We start from the raw sequence: 13,383 nt of genomic DNA on the forward strand, positions 1-13,383 counted from the left end.
AAAGTAGGAGCAGCACCTCCACTGTTAGCCTCCCTGCCCCCATGTCCAGAGACACAAAGGCCTCACCATTCCAGCTCTGTGGCTTTTGAGGGAATGAGTTGGGGCTAAGACAGGGCAGCCACACTTTGAGGGTGTCTCCTGGCTAACTGGCATCATTTGCCAAATGGAAACCAACTCTGTAGTTATTGCTGGCATCAGGGAGTAAAGAGGAACACACAGACCCTCCACAGGGTTGTCCTTCCTTTCCCCTGGGATCCTGGCATCCCCTATGTAAGCCCGTCACGCTTACACCTAGGCTTACAGATCATACCCTTAGCCCCTTCCATTATTACCACCAGAGCCTTTCCTTCTTTGAGAGCAGAATCGGGTAGAGACTCAATGGGTTGGATTCTGCTCTCAATTTACACTAGTGTCAATCCAGAGTAACTCCACCAAAGTCGCTCCACTTTTATACCTGTGTGACTGACAGCAGTGACTGGCCCAGTAAGTTTTAACTTGTGGAGTTTTCTACTGGATTTTTAACTCCCTAAAGGTTTTTCCCCAACAGGGAAAGTAGAGTTGCCAGACTTCCCTAATGCTAGGTTCCTGTACACAGTGTCATTTCTCAGAGTTCACTATTGACCTTCAAAAGGGTTCTCTTACGTCCTCATGAACTATCTTCTTCAAACGACATACAATACACAATCCTTATGTAGCATTCCACAGAGACAACACAGTATCAATGTATATTTTATACATGCAGTCCTGCACAAATTTCACCCGCCACTGTGTGGGACAATAGTTTTCAGTTAATTAAAATGGCTCCTTGAAAAAGAGACATCTTCTGAATACAAGGTATTGTACATTATTTAAAACTGTTGCTGTTTAGAAATGAATGCTACTCTTCAATATTTAAACATATAACAAAAGAAAGTCTTTAAAGTTAAGCCCCCCAAAGTCTCACATCTAAGAGCCAGACTGCAGTATCTGAATTTTCACCCATTTGTTTCTGCCAGATTTTAAAAGTATTGCAGTCTGTAGAGACAGGCCTTAGATGCAAAGTGTGGTACTGGATCCAGATCCTAAATTTCAGAGGGAAATTCAGATCTAGAATTTTGGTTCAAGCCATGACAGAATTGCAGAGTTCAGCTCTAGATCCAAAGGTAAGTGTTCCGATCCAGATTTTGGCTCAGGCCCAGACACAAGGCTTGATTATCTTGTCAGTTATATTAATGCAACTCCTATTCACTTCAAATTCCTTCCCCCACTATACACACAGACACACACACACAGACACACACACTCATTGAAAGATCTCAAAATGCAGGACACAGAAGACCAAGTATCAATATGCCCATTTTACAGATGGGGGAAACCGAGATAGAGAAAAATTAAGTAACTTGCCCAAGATCACAAAGTGAGTTAGTGGCAGAAATAGAATCCACATCAACTGACCCTCAGACCTGTGTCCTGTCCATTGGCCTATGCTGCTTCCCTTTCACTGAGCAAAGCTACCTAGGTTCCAAAAGACTGAACTAACACAAGTGCTTCAGCAACATTTTATCTTGATGGGGTAAGCAATGAAATGCTTCTTATATTGAATCAGCATACCGGATAGTATCTAAGAACTGCTAATGTCATCAGACACTATACTTTGCACACAGTTTCAGATTAATTTTCTTGCATGAGGGGCACAGCTGATCCTGTCTTAAACCATCAGCTGAGCCCTTAATGGAAGCAATCAAACAATCTTATCCTTATGGCACAATATCAGGAGAAAGTTCACATAGAAATACCTTTGGCAATTATACCGTTAACTGCAAAATACAGATTCTCTCGCTGCAGAAACGGTGCCAAAAATAAATGTGTAATGCAGCAGTATTCGGCGGAAGAGTCAGTGAACATAGTAACCATGACTCCCAGAACACTTGCGGTGTGACAGCCTGACATTGCATTTTGACATGTGCACTTTTGCATCACAGCAGCATATGATGACTGTAGGAGTGCATGGCCCCTCCCCATGAAGCTCAGAGGGAGGCCACGCTGTTATATCCTTGGGGCAGCCGCTTTAGGAAGAAATCACTTGAGGCCAGAGAGCAGACAGCTAACCAAAACCTCCATTTTATTTACAGAGACAGAGAGCTCACTCAGCCGGTTGAAACCGGCTGAGCTATCCCTTAATAGTCTAACTCAGTTGCCATAGTAAAAAAACCCATGACAACCAAATACACAACATATTCCTCCCCCCCTAATAAGAACATCCCCTAAATAAAACACACACTAAACTAGAGAAGGAGGGTAGACTGCCTCCATTCCCGGCTAAACCCTGGGGATTATTTTGCCCCATAACCGTGGGTTCGCCCTAACTAAAGATCCAGCCGATGAGGAGGCCTTCTGTCTCTAGGTGGATTACGGTGAACTTCTGGTGTTGTTGCACCCGAAAGTACTAGGGGCTCAGGGTCCGCAGCACGAATAGGTGAGGAGGTGGTATCAGCTCGTGCTGGGCAAAGGGGTATCTCAGCTGCCGGCAGTAATGGAGGAGAACATTCAGGAACAGGTGACTCATGATTCGGTGTCTCACCAGGAGGGGTGAAGTCAGACCCCTCAACTGCAGATGGGTCCTGTAGACTGGCATGACCTGGCAACAGCTGATCTACATGTCGCCGCCAGGTAAGATTCTCTGCAGTCCGGACTGTATAGGAAACAGGTCCTGTTTGAGTGATGACTGTGGCTGGGACCCATTTAGCTCTGGAAGTATAATTCCGAGCCAAAACTGGCTGTCCTGGGCTAAAGGTTCGGTCTTTTGCTCTGGGTGCCCGTCTGATGACTTGATATTGCTGCTGATGTTGCACAGTTTGTCTGAGTTCAGAAGGTTTCAGCAGATCAAAGCAAATGCGCAGCTGTCGTCCCATCATTAGAAAGGCTGGGGAAGCCTGGGTCGTAGCATGAGGTGTGTTTCTATAGGAAAGTAAGAAGGTATCCAGACGCTTTTGAATGGAGTGTTGTCCCTTTGCTGATTTCAAAGCGTTTTTCATTGTCTGCACAAATCTTTCAGCTAATCCGTTGGTGGACGGATGATATGGTGCTGACGTGATGTGGTGTATGCCATTTGCCTTCATAAAATTTTGAAACTCCTGAGAGACGAACTGCGGTCCGTTGTCGCTCACAAGTTGTTCTGGCAGACCAAAACGACTAAAGAGTCCTCGTAGTGTTTGGATAGTACTCTCTGCAGTAGTGGACTGCATTATAGAGACTTCTGGCCATTTAGAATGGGCATCTACTGCCACCAAGAACATGCTTCCTTCAAGGGGGCCAGCAAAGTCAACGTGAATACGTTGCCACGGGTTTTCAGGCCAGTCCCATGGGTGTAGGGGTGCCCACTGGGGTGCATTTCTTACACCCTGACATGACATACAAGCTTTTGCCTTCTCTTCAATAGCACTGTCCAATCTAGGCCACCAAAAATAGCTTCGTGCAATTTCCTTCATGCGCACTATTCCACAGTGACCGGAATGTAGCTGTTCTAACATCTGTGATCTCAGGGGTGGTGGAATAATGACACGCCTCCCCCACAACAAACAACCAGATTGGACCGATAACTCCGTCCACCTGGACATGTAGGGAACAAGGTCGGGTGAGACCGAAGAGGTTTGTCGAGATTTTCCATGCATCACCAGGTCCATAACTTGGGATAATACTGGGTCAACGCGGTTGCCTTCTTTATCTGAGTAGCAGTGATGGGTGTATTCTCTACCTGTTCAAAGTAGAAGATTTCCTTTTGGGCACTATCTTGATGTTTGACCGGTAAAGGCAACCTTGAGAGGCCATCTGCATTGCCGTGCAGAGTGGATTTCCGATATTTGATTTCATATGTGTGTGCAGAAAGTATCAATGCCCAATGTTGCATACGACTAGCAGCTAATGGGGGAATGCCTGTGTAGGGTCCAAAAATTGATGTCAGAGGTCGATGGTCTGTAAGAAGAGTAAACTTTCGCCCAAATAGGTACTGATGAAACTTCCTAATTCCAAAAACAATTCCTAATGCCTCACGTTCGATTTGGGCGTAGTTAGTTTCTGCTTTGCTTAGAGTGCATGAAGCAAAAGCAATAGGTCTTTCTTCTCCCGAAGGCATAATGTGTGACACGACCGCTTCCACTCCATAAGGGGAAGCATCGCAGGCCAATTGCAGGGGTAAGGACGGATCAAAGTGCGTTAGAACTTCAGAATTTAACAATGCATCCTTAGCTTTGTTAAATGCAACATCACAGGCTTCAATCCACTTCCAGGCCTTGTTCTGCCCAAGGAGCTCATGAAGTGGTTTTAGCAGTGTGGCTAACTGTGAGATGAACTTCCCATAATAGTTCAGTAGTCCTAGAAATGAGCGCAGCTGGCTTACATTTCGAGGTGGGGGAGCCTCCACAATAGCTTTAACTTTTGCAGGGGCCTTATGAAGACCTGCAGAATCGATTATGCGTCCCAAATATTCAACAGAGGGCTTGAAGAATTCACACTTGTCTTTGCGAACTCGTAGGCCATACTCTTCCAGTCTTTGTAGGGTAGCCTCTAAATTCTTTAAGTGATCCTCTTCATTTCTTCCAGTGACCAGGATATCATCCAGATAGCACTGAACTCCTGACAAGCCACACAAGATCTGGTCCATAGCCCTCTGGAACAGGGCGGAGCCGATGTGATTCGAAGGTAGGCGACAGTATCGATAAAGCCCCTTATGAGTCACAATAGTCAACAGCTCTTGGGACTTTTCATCGACGTGCATCTGTAAATATGCTTGACTCAGATCAATCTTACTGAACTTTTGTCCCCCAGCCAGGTCTGCGAAGAGGTCATCGATGCGGGGAAGCGGGTATTGCTCTGCACACAACACTGGGTTGACAGTGACTTTAAAATCACCGCAAATCCGGAGAGAGCCATCTTTCTTTACTATTGGAATGATAGGAGTGGCCCATGAGCTATGGGTAACTGGTATTAGGACTCCATTGGTGACCAGGCGCTCCAGGTCTGCTTCAACTTTTGGCCTGATGGCATATGGCACAGTTCGGGCTTTCAGATATTTTGGTGGACTGCCAGGTTTAATGTTCAATGTCACAGTGATTCCCTTCATACTTCCCAAATCATCTCCAAAAACAGCAGCATGTTTCCTTAGTATAGGGGTTAGACTGGTTTCTTCTTTAGTCATCCGGTGCACTTCTGCCCAGTTCAGCTGAATCTTCCAAGCCAAGACCTACCCATTAAGGCTGGGTAGTCACCTCTCACCACAAACAGTGGCAATTTAGCCGCCTGTCCATTGAGCTCCACCTTAACATCAATAGTGCCCAACATAGGCACAGCTTCACCTGTATACGTCTTCAGAACAGTTTTTGTTGCCTTAAGCGGAAGATGCTGTAGCTTTTCCTTATACACAGTCTCAGGAACCAGCGAGACAGCTGCACCGGTGTCTAGTTCCATGCGTATAGGTTTGCCCTCCAATAAGGGGGTTACCCAGTATTCATGTGAGCCCGCTGCCAAAGACAAAACATGCAGTGGCACTTCCTCTTGTGAGGAGGTGTCACCTTGATCATCCTGGGTCTGCTCTAGGGTATGCAAGGTTCCTCTTTTGTCGGCCAGACCACAGGCCTCTTTTTCTTTTGTTTACAGGCATACTCAATGTGTCCCTTTTGCCACAGTGTCGACACACCAGGTCCTTACACCAGCATTCTGATGCCTGGTGACCCAGCTTACCACAGCGGTAACATTCTTGACTCTGCACCATTTTGTGGGTCAGTTCTTGTGACACTTTTTGCACCCTAGGGGATGCACCGATGTATTGTGCCTCCCTTGTAGCCAGTTCCATGGAGACAGCAATATCAACAGCCTTCTGTAATGTAAGCTGAGCCTCTGTCAGTAGGCGCTTCCGTATAGCTTCATTGCAGAGGCCACACACTAACCTGTCACGCAGGGCATCATTTAACATCTCTTTAAATTCACAGTGTTCTGCTAGCTTTTTTAAAATGGCTACAAATTGTACAACTGTTTCATCTTCCTTTTGGTCTTTTGTGGAACCTATATCTTTCAGCAATTACCAGTGGTTTTGGGGAGAAATGAGACCCCAGGATTTCCACAATGTCACTGTAAGATTTAGTCTCAGGCTTAACAGGGTGTAGTAAGCTGCGTAGCAGAGAGTAGGTTTTAGCCCCTACAACAGTTAAGAATATTGGCACCTTCTTCGCTTCTGTAATGTCATTTGCAATACCAAAAAGCTCAAAACGCTCAGTATACACATGCCACTGCTCTGTATTCTCATCAAAAGGCTCCAGGGGCCTGGTCAGAGTAGCCATGATTTTTAGTTTCACTTTCACAGTCAGTGCAAACAAGCAGCTTTTTTTCTTTGTTTGGTCTTTACCTTGACTTCTACTTCCTTCTGTTACTGGAGCAGCACCAGGATCCCATCCTCGTCGCCAGTGTTATATCCTTGGGGCAGCCGGTTTAGGAAGAAATCACTTGAGGCCAGAGAGCAGACAGCTAACCAAAACCTCCATTTTATTTACAGAGACAGAGCGCTCACTCAGCTGGTTGAAACCGGCTGAGCTATCCCTTAATAGTCTAACTCAGTTGCCATAGTAACAAAACCCATGACAACCAAATACACAACACACGCCTCCTCACTCTCAGGTCCCTCTCTAGGCAAAGATTGTTGGGGGATTAAGGCCCTGGCCCTCTAAGCAGGGCCAAGCGGCAGGTACTCCAGGGCCCTGACCGCAGACAGACCAGAGCAACAGTCTATGGGCTTAGGCCATCAGGCATGGCAAAGTGACAAGCAATCTAGGGGCTCATGCCTCAGGCAAGGTAGAGCGATAAGCAGTCTAGGGCTCATGCCTCAGGCAGGGCAGAGACCTACATGTCTCTCCCCACTGCCCCACATTGTGATATCCCCAGCAAGCCAGTCTGTCGAAAGGCCAGCCCTTCTGCTGTGCTTTTGGCCCAAGGGTTATGACCAGCAAGAGCCAGCAGATACACATTACCATGGAGTTCTGTCTCAGCAGAGTGCATTTCATCAGGATTAATAATCATACAGAGAAAATATATACAAAACAATAGCAGGTCCTACAAGCTTAGTAATAACCATACCAGAAATCTCCCCTCAGTCTTCTGGGCCTTAGCAGGCCAAAGTCATTCCAAGCCTTCAGCACAACTGAAGCCTCCCCTTGGGCAGAATGTCCTGTCTGTTTCTCGCTCAGACTGAAGGCCCTGAGTCTTTTTAAACTCAGCCTTTATATTCCAAGTTCTTTCGTTGCCTGTTGCCTCTTCTCCAGGACTACCTTACACCACTGCAGGCAAACCACCCTATGGGGTAGTACTACTCTGGTGCGGTTTACAATCTGTAGGGCCGTAGTAGTCTAACCCCTTCCTCCCATGCTATTTATAGCTCCTGGAGGAGCTGTGGTAACCCTTCCCCCATGGAGTTGTACACAATCCCAAACTAATACTTAAAACATTCATAAACTTAATACACTATGGTCCCCAAAGATACTGCATGTGGCTACAGTATCTGTTACAGAGCGCTTTCTGTGCCGTCCCACGTGCATCAGTAGCATGCCAAGGACTGTTCAGATTTCCTCTCCATTCATTCTGCCAAGACCCAGGCAAAGTGAGAGGAGTGTTGATTAAACCTGCCGGATGCTCAAAGCTACACACAACTCGAGAGATAGAGCTTGAATACTAGTGAGTTATAGTAAGAAAAATCCCCATTTTCCTTCCAACCACATTAAAAATGTTGGGCATTATGGACCAAGTTCCACCTCAGATCTACACTCTCACCATCCCATGGAGATCAGGGGATGGCCCGGGTGCAACTGAGGACAGTCTAATAGGTTCTTAATGCGAATCCAAACAGGTACAGGATATGTGTTCACAGAAGTCTGCAAGAACTAGAAATCCTGTGCTGCTCCTTGGCTCATGCTGTGATCAGTTACAGTATCACACCCTTATTTATTAGATAACAGCACACAGTTGTGCAAAATCAGCCATATCAAGAAGCAAACCAAGCAAAAATGTTTTTTAAAAGTTCCTGCTGAGCCCTCACCATGGACTGCCAATCAGAAATTACTATTGAAGCATAGACATATCCAGAATCGATGTGCCAACCCATGTCAGGTAGGCTGGCTACTTGGAACAAACATAGAGCAAGAGAGCGTCAATAGCTGTCAGATTGTTATTACAGGCTGGCAGGTACAGGTCCTACTCTGTTGGAAAAGCTCTCTGAATCCAGGCAGCCAAATAGGTAGAAACTATGTTTCACACAAAAGACATCACCAAACAGTGCTTGCTATCCTATCAGACCTCATTTCCTAAGCGTGAGGAGAATGTCATTTGTTCTTAAGAAACAAAAAACTCAAGATTTTAACTGATTCGTTGCATTATCACAGGAGGAAATGAATTTGCATAATCTGACATTTCAGCCTTTGCAACCTATGTGTCACCTTGCTGCCTATCATCATAAAATGTGTCATACTGCAAAATACCATCATAAAAAAATCCATTCAAGAGTCAAAACATAGGGAAAAGACGCCTTTCTCTCCTAAAGTGCCTGAAGAGAGATGCAGAGCTGGTAAGTCACATGAGTCATACTTCTCTCTCAGGGAACAAAGGACACTAGATCCTCTAAATACATCTGCCACAGGCAGGGCCGGTGCAACCATTTAGGTGACCTAGGCAGTCACCTAGAGCGGTAGGATTTGGGGGGCGCCATTTTCTTCGGCAGCACCCCGGTCGCCGCCGGCATTTAGGCGGAGGGAGCTGGGGCAGGGGGGCGTGGGGAGGGCTGCCTGCAGCAAGTGGGGGTTGGGGGCGGCACGCAGGGGAACTCCCCACCCCAACTCACCCCTGCCCCGCCTCCTCCCTGAGCATGCCGTCGCTGCTTCACTTTTCCCACCTCCCAGGCTTGCGGCGCCTAAGCTGATTGGCGCCGCAAGTCTGGGAGGTGGGAGAAGTGAAGCCGCGACGGCATGCTCAGGGTGGAGGCGGAGCAGGGGGGTGCCTCAGGGCGGAGGGTGGGGAGCTGCCACAAGGGGGGCGCCTCAGAGAGTAGGGGGGGAGCTGCCGTGGGGGAAGGTGCCTCATGGTGGGGGGGGGGAGCTGTTGTGGCGGGGGGCACCTCAGGGTGAGGGCGCAGAGGGGTGCAAGGTGGAAGTTTTGCCTAGGGCGTGAAACATCCTTGCACCGGCCCTGGCCACAGGCAGTGCTTAATTTGTAATAAAAACGGTGCCAGAGAGAAAAATTGGATTTGTGTGTCCCCCTCCTTTCCCCCTCCCCCTCTTTTTGATGTGTGGAAAGGCCTGAAAATGTTCTGATTTTAATTTTTTTAATTAAAAAAAAGCAGGTCTCTCCTACTTTGGAGGACTCAGTGGATGACTGGAAAGAATGGGACTATGATACCAGAAGTACTAAGAGAAGTTATTTTTATTCAAACTGATTAAAACACTCAAGTTTTGGTTTTTGCTAGCACTTGGGAGAAAAGCTCACAGTGAAGATTTCATCTCTCTCTCATCAAGAAACAGGTAGAAGAGGACACAGTATATATCTCTGAGTCCTTCAAGAAGATCATCAGCAAAAACAGGGAAGACAAGATGTGACATTACTGATATTTTCTAATGTAAAACAAAAAAGCATGGACAAAAATCCTCCAAACCTCAAAACTTTTAGCTTTTTTCATGATTCATACAAAGTAAAAAGAGCACAAATACAGTGCTGCATATTTAACTTTGCAGGCTACCTAGCAGTTCTTTCACATAGCTAGAGGGACCAATAAAGGCCAGAACCTGCTCTCACTGAAGCCAATGGTACAAATTCCATAAACTTCACTGGGAGATGAATCAGATCCTAAATAGAAACACAAATAAATTTTTGCCAACTCTCATTATTTTATTGCAAGTCTTGTGATATTTGGCATTTTCCTTAAAGCCACAGCTCCTGGCATCATATGATTATGTGAGAAACTCAGCTTTCATTTTTTTAAAAAGTAAGTTTTCTATTTCTCTGGTGTGTGAAGCAAAGCTTGAAAATGTGACCACTTTAAAGGCTCAAAAAAACCAACACCCCAATGTAGTATTTTTAAAATTTGTAAACCAAACTCATGACTTTTGGGGCCTGACCCATGACTTTTGCAACTACAAATGCCTACAAGGTAAAGTAGCAGCTTTGCATGATAAAAGTGATTCATGTTCAAGATTAGCACAAGGGTTTACTGTTCTATGAGTGCTCCATGGAGTTCAGTGTGATACATCAGCCTCTTTCTGCCCAGAGGAGTTCCTTTCAATGCATTCTCCAAACAGAACATAGAGGAAGGCCATTAGTTCCCAGTTATGCTTATTCATTAACATAGGCTGAGTTCTGTGCAGTACATGAATAAAGCACGAGACAGGAAAACATCTCATTTGGGATAACTGAATCATGCCTCATTCGTATTAAAAGGGAGACCTTCTTCTGAGAGAAAATCTAGGTTCTGAATTATTGCCAGCAAAGTCAGAATGAGTGACGAGACAGACAGTGACTTTTAAAGTGAGGAACATTAGGAAAAATGTTGCAATTATTGAACTGAAAAAAAAATAATTTTGTTTCACCCAGGCTAATTAATATTCTGTGCAGCTGGAGTAGCACTAAGAAATAGTCTGATTTCCCTTCCACTTCCAGCTTTGTTCGGCTATTTATAGCATCTCTATTTCAAGAGCACACCAATTACATCCATTCTGCTGTGGCCTTTACATTTCAACAGAGCCCTGACGTAGGCGATTAGCCAAAACGGTGGTGTAAAGTTTGTATCTTTTTGTTTTACTCAGACTTACTAATAGAATAGTGGGGGTTTAAAAGCAATGGGCCTATTTAAGTCAATACTTTCCCAGAATTAAACAGAAGTGACTGTGCCTGATCCAAAGCTCAGCGAAGGCAGTGAGAGTCCTACCATCAGACCCTTTATGAAAAGTCCTAGTTGTTCCATGCTACCAAATCTCACTGCTCCTAGCTGCAGAACATTGCCTATAGACAGGGAACTAACTCTGACATCAGTGCTGCTGCCAGCAGGGTAGGGCACAGCACTCTCCAGGCTCTTAGTCGCACTTCCTGGACACGGACACACCTATCCCAAATTAGTAGCCCTTCCTGTTAGATCAGTTGAGGGGCATGTCTCCCAAACACTGTAGTCACGCTGGATGTTGAAGAAGCTGGTGGGACTTTGAGCATTCAAAAGGTGCTTGGAAACAGTTTTTTTTAAAAGGTTGTTTATTTAAAAGAAGACTGAAGTAAGTTTGGGGGTGCCAACCTCTCCAACAAGAGCTGTGGGGTGGTTTTCTCTAACCCTCCCCAAAGCAATACCAAAAAGGCTCTGTGAAGAAAGCTGAAAACAGCAGAGTTTATTTATTAAATGAATTGTCGTACACACACTATGCAATTTGCTCTGTACACGTTTCTCCTTCAGACACAAAAAGGTGCATATGCAGACTTTTAACTTGTGTTTTTCCTGACTTTTGCATGCTTAAAACTGTAACCATAACAATACAGAAGGTAAGAAGTTGACTGCAGGACTGTTTCATTTTTTAAAACACAGAGACAATCATGTAGTCACTTTTGTTTATTTTCACAGGGTTAGGACCCCTGCAGAGCTGACAAACTCCATCAAGAGGTCTAGCAAGATTATAAACTGCACTCTATTCTCCACATACTGCTATGTGAAAGACACAGTAAAAATATTCTGTCATAGAAAATATCTAATTGTACTCTGTTTATATGTATGTCAAGAAAAACACAACCCTCCCATCTCCAGCCTCCCTTCCCAACTATTAAAGCCTTAAAAAAAGTGACATTCATCCTCTGTTGCCGCTTGGGATTTGCCTTCCTTTTAAAGAAGATATGTTTGGTAAACCCCACCTCTGCATATTGTAAGAGAAGATCATTCCCAAATGCACACTTAGCAGTATAATGAGCAGTGTAAAGGCAACCACATTGTATGTAGAAGGCATTCTCCATTGGATGCTGGTCTGACATCTGGCATCCAACCCTATCAACATTCAGCCCTCTTCAGCCACAACAGGCTTATAAAATTGTCTGCTTCTTCCAGGAATTAATTATTGATTTGATATAGCTTCTAATGTTCAGCCCATTCAGCATTTTGCACTCTATTTACTTTGGAATTATATTGTTCTGCAGCTGGCAGATTAAGGAGGATCGTATGGTCAAATAGTTCTGAATATTATGCCAAATTATTCTTGCTCTCTTTCTCCCTCCTCCTTCCTCCACTGCCCCTCCCCATGTCCTTTCTGGATAGAAATGTGCTAGGAATGTACAGGTTGGGAGGACTTTTAATTTCACAATATACTGGGAAAATAAAAATGACTTGGTATAAAAACAAATATATTAAATCTCAGCATCACAGGAAACAATACCTTTTATCATGTAACTTTTCATGCCAACCTCTTTGCATGGAGTGCCCACCACCATCCTGGTTCACCAAACTATCACCCTTCTGCATTCAAGTCCTTCCTAAACTATCACTCCTTCTGCATGATCACACGGAGTAAGCCAAAAATAAATCAAGTAACCCTCACGTTATTTCCTCTTCTAGGTTTTTTTAGTATGCTTTGTCTTCTCTCCGTCCGACTTTTACATCCCTGTATGCTTGGCATGTGTGCTTAACTCTAATGGAACTGATTGCACCTTAAAGTTAAGCATGTCTGGAAGTGATTGCAGGGTGAGGGCCTTAAACTGTAAGGTCTCTGAGGTAGGCACAGTCTTAATTTTTTGTCTTGTATGGAGTGCTAAACATACTGACAAATCTTAAATTATACTAAGTGGGGAATACAGCATCATGGCTCTCATCATGCTGAAAGGAAAGAAGGTTTTAAAAGGCGAGTTTTGAGTCAACTTTCTGACATGATGGGCCTGATCCTCAGCTGGTGTCAATCAGCATAGCTATGTGGAAGTCAATGGAATTACCCTGATCTACACCCGCTGAGGAATTGGGCCTGTGTTGTTGTGACAGGTTGGACCCGATGTGCTGGGTTTCCACTGAGCCCGCTGGTCCTACCAGCCTGGGTTTTCCCTGCATTGGGTTGCTGTGCCAGGCCCTCAAGTCCCTATCCAGCATACAGCCAGGCCAGGCCACTCCCAGCTGCAGACACAGACTGAAACTAGCTCTGTGTAGGAGGATTCATCTAGAGGAATGGCCAGCACTTCGGTGTAAATCAGGGTATGTTATAAACAAGAAATAAGTTTATTAACTACAAAAGGTAAATTTTAAGTGATTATAAGAGATAGCGAACAGAACAAAGTAGATCACTAAGCAAATTAAACAAAACATGCAAACTAAGTTTAATACACTAAAGAAACAGGTTTCAAAATATAATTTCTCACCCTAAATGT

The sequence above is a fragment of the Mauremys reevesii genome, linkage group 1 (assembly GCF_016161935.1).
Source record: "Mauremys reevesii isolate NIE-2019 linkage group 1, ASM1616193v1, whole genome shotgun sequence".
Taxonomy (NCBI): Eukaryota; Metazoa; Chordata; order Testudines; family Geoemydidae; genus Mauremys; species Mauremys reevesii.